The following is a 4,036-nucleotide window of genomic DNA, read 5'->3' on the forward strand; positions in this document are numbered from 1 at the left end:
TTTCGTTACAGATGGTTGTGAGCCACCATGTGGTTGCTGGGATTTGAACTCGGGACCTTCAGGAGAGCAGTCGGCGCTCTTAACCACTGAGCCATCTCGCCAGCCCGTTGTTGTTTTTTTTAAACTGAAGAATTATTTGTGTGTGGCCTTCCCAGCCTTGAGCAGGCTGAACAGACCTTGAGTGCTGGCCACAATGGACCTTATCTACCTTAGTGGAGTCACCGGCCCTGGCTGTACGTGCCTTAGGTGGAGTCACCTGCCCTGGCTGTACGTGCCTTAGGTGGAGTCACCTGCCTGGGTTGCCTGTGTAATTTCCCACAGGAATTTAGAAGAATAGACTGCCCGCTGACCTTGCTTTGCAACATAATCCAGCTGAAAGGGAGGATGGCGCCTGTGGGCTTGCCCTATACAAAGGCAGTGCTCAAGCTAAAGATGATGAAGTGAACTCCTGTTCTTCACAAATGCTGGGATCAAAGGCAAAAGCCAAAGCCACCCACCCAGCCACCCATCCATCCACCCACCCCACCTACACACCCATCCATCCACCCACCCATCCATCCATCTACTTTGGACAGGGTTTCACTATGTAGCAGGTGAGACTGACCTCAGACTCCCCAAAACCCCCTGCCTGAGCCCCCCAATTTCTGGTACTACACATGTGGCCTTTGTGTTTGTTTTGGTTACATGAACCCACTGAAGGAGCTCACTCTAAGACACACTGTGAAGCAAAAGAAGAAAAGTGTTCATGTTTCCTGTGTGGAGGCACAGCCAGGTACTGGAAGGGGAACCTCCAGGAAGGAACGGCGGGGGACCACCGTCACCATCCCCCTTACACCCGCAGGCCTGTTCTAAATCAAGAGGAAAACTGTTGTTTGGTTTGCAAAGAAGGGAATTAACTAAATTCCACCCTTTCCCTTGAAATACTGGAAATTGAACATAAGACTTCCTCCATGTTGGTTGAGCTCTCTACCACTGAGCTACACAGCACTCTTTAAAGGTCTGTCTCTAGCCCCTGCCTTGAGCCCAAGGGAACCCCACCATGCCCATGCTGCCTTTGGCTTCCTGGCCCAGTGATATCTTGAGGCCATCTCTTTCTGGCTTTGGACACTCTCATTTATATTCTCCTGTTTTCTCTGTCCCAGGAGGCGAGACCTCTGACTTCCTGCACCAACAGATGCCCTCTTGCCAGAAGCCTCTGAGGGAGAGTTTAAGGAGCAGTATTTAAAGGTGCGAGCACAGAGTGGTGACTCCTGCTGACTTTAGACCAAGTACTTAGGCCAAAAAGTTGTTTCTGTTTTGTTTGTTTGGCACAGCATGTATTTATGTTTTGGTTTGTTTTTGAAACAGTTTCACACTGTAGCCCAGGGTATCTAGGATTCACTACTGTAGCCTAGGCGCTGAGTGTTTGGTGACCTCTGGCCCCAACTCCCTGAGCACCATGGTCACAGGCCAGGCCCGTGCTGCTTCCTTTCAGGTAGGGATTTTCCTTCCCTGGAAGAGCAATTGCCTAGAAGGCCTAGCTCTGTGTTTCAGCCATTACATACACACAATAAGAAAAAAAGAAGTAGGGCTGGTGAGATGGCTCAGTGGGTAAGAGCACCCGACTGATCTTCCGAAGGTCCAGAGTTCAAATCCCAGCAACCACATGGTGGCTCACAACCATCCGTAACGAGATCTGGCACCCTCTTCTGGAGTGTCTGAAGACAGCTACAGTGTACTTACATATAATAAATAAATAAATCTTTAAAAAAAAAAAAANAAANAAANAAAGTACTAAAAAAGCAATAGCCGGGCAGTGGTGGCGCATGCCTTTAATCACAGCACTCAGGAGGCAGAGGCAGGTGGATCACTTGAGTTCAAAGACCAGACTGGTCTACAGAATGAGTTCTAGGACAGCCAAGGTTACACAGAGAAACCTGATTCCTGACTCAAAACAAAACAACAAAAGAAGGGGCTGGAAAGATGGCTCAGTGGTTAGGAGCACTGGCTGTCCTTCCAGAGGTCCTGAGTTCAATTCCCAGCATGTGAGTATAGTGGCTCACAACCATCTATGATGGGAACCAATACCCTCTGCTGGTGTGCAAATGTACAAGCAGGCAATTTTTATTTATTTATTTTAGTGTTTGGTTTTTTTTTCTGTGTAGCCCTGGCTGTCCTGGAACTCACGCTGTAGACCAGGCTGGCCTCAAACTCAGAAATCCACCTGCCTCTGCCTCCCAAGTGCTGGGATTAAAGGCATGCACCATCACACCCAACCATAAACTTTTAAAAATAAGATTTATTTATTTTAGCCGGGTGTGGTGGCGCACGCCTTTAATCCCAGCACTCGGGAGGCAGAGGCAGGCAGATTTCTGAGTTCGAGGCCAGCCTGGTCTACATCGCTGTCTTCAGACACACCGGAAGAATGAAAGCTTCCAAGGCTAGACTGAAATTTGCCTGTTGCCTTTTTTCCCAAGCAGATCCTAGGAGCTGTAGGGGAAACATGGGAAAGGTATGGGTTCGGGTGCCTGCAAGAAAATCACCCAGAGAACACTGCTCCCAGCCCTGGAATTTCAGATCTGGTGTGTAAGACTGGAATAGGCATCCCCAGTGACAACTGTGTGTCATCCAATCAGCAGCCCCATAATCTGATCCCACCACTCAGTGTTCTGCCCAGCCCTACAGAAAGGGGACCTAGGCAAAAGCTGTGCCTGAGGCTGATAGCTGGCTATCACACAGGCAGGTCTGAAGGCCTTCATCTCTACCCAGAGCTCTGGATGGGACTGAGGTAGCAGAGCTTTTAGTTGGAAGGAATAGAAACCAACCCCGGGGAGGTATCAGCAGGAAATGAGATGGAGAGCCATGCAGAGCTCTTAGAGTCTCTGGGAAGATTGTAGAATCAGATTAGAACAGCGACCTGGGTGGAGAAAACCGCAGTGAGGGCCACTGCTCTCTGCAGAGGCTATTCCCTCCCTAGCCCATTAGGACATAGTCTCCTGGCGGGGACAACTGCATACTCTCCTGCAGCACAACTGAAAGCAGATGCTCGCTGGAGTGGGTTCTGCTCTCAATCTGTTCCCTCACTCGTCAGAACAAAGACTGAACAGGCAGTAGTCCTCCTGCCTCAGACAGGGGCCTATTCCCCATCTGTAGCAAGGGATGCTGGGAAACTGAAACTCTGGCTCTGAGGCTTCCACAGAGAGCAGGAAGTCAACCTTCTCTCAGCATGGTTAGTGCTGTGGATACTGTAGAGGCGGGAGCAGAGGTGGGGGTGAGGCTCCCAGTTCTTGAAGGAGTGAATTTAGTCAATAAACATAGAGCCATGGAGCTGGCTGAGCAAGTAAAGGTCCTTGCTGTCAGGCTTGGTGATCCGAGCCCAGTTCCCAGGGCCCACATGGTAGAAATAGAGAACTGACTTCCACAAGTTGTCTTTTGACCTCCATAAGTGTAATCTCCCACGCACAATGAATTAACATGTTTTTTTAAAAGAGGGAGACATACAGACATAGTTTAAGCAGAAGTTTACTTAGCAAAGTCGGACACGCTAAGCTAAGCAATGCAAACACTCCAAAAAGAGATCGGAGTTGCTGCCTTAAGCCAGGGACCACAGCAGCCTAGTGGTGTCTGTGCTCTTCTGATTTTAAAGAAGTTTTATGAATATTTATAAAGCAGGTGCTATATTCATAGCATAGGGTGATCCTTTCTCTGTCCCAAATGATGGTAAATCCGTCTCCCTTTTAGGGTATCTCCTCCCATGAGCCTCACAGAAAGGGGCTGGTGTCAAACTCGTGACGTAAATGACCCTCTGTCACTATGCATGTGTGATTCATGTGGACTGATGTGGGTTTTGGGGACTCACTGTTGTTGCTTCAGGCTGTCTAATCACAAGGGGGCCACTCCCAAGACACAGCAGGTCTCTGTGGTTGCTGCATATAACTCCTTTTTTTGGAATCCCTGAGAGCTCTTTTAGAAGCGGTTCTTATCCACAGTCAGTCTGATTTCTTTTGTTATTGTTATTGTTTTGTTTTGGTTTTTTTTTTTTTTTTTTTTTTTTTTT

This window comes from Mus caroli, chromosome 11 (assembly GCF_900094665.2).
Source record: "Mus caroli chromosome 11, CAROLI_EIJ_v1.1, whole genome shotgun sequence".
In the NCBI taxonomy this organism is placed as follows: Eukaryota; Metazoa; Chordata; class Mammalia; order Rodentia; family Muridae; genus Mus; species Mus caroli.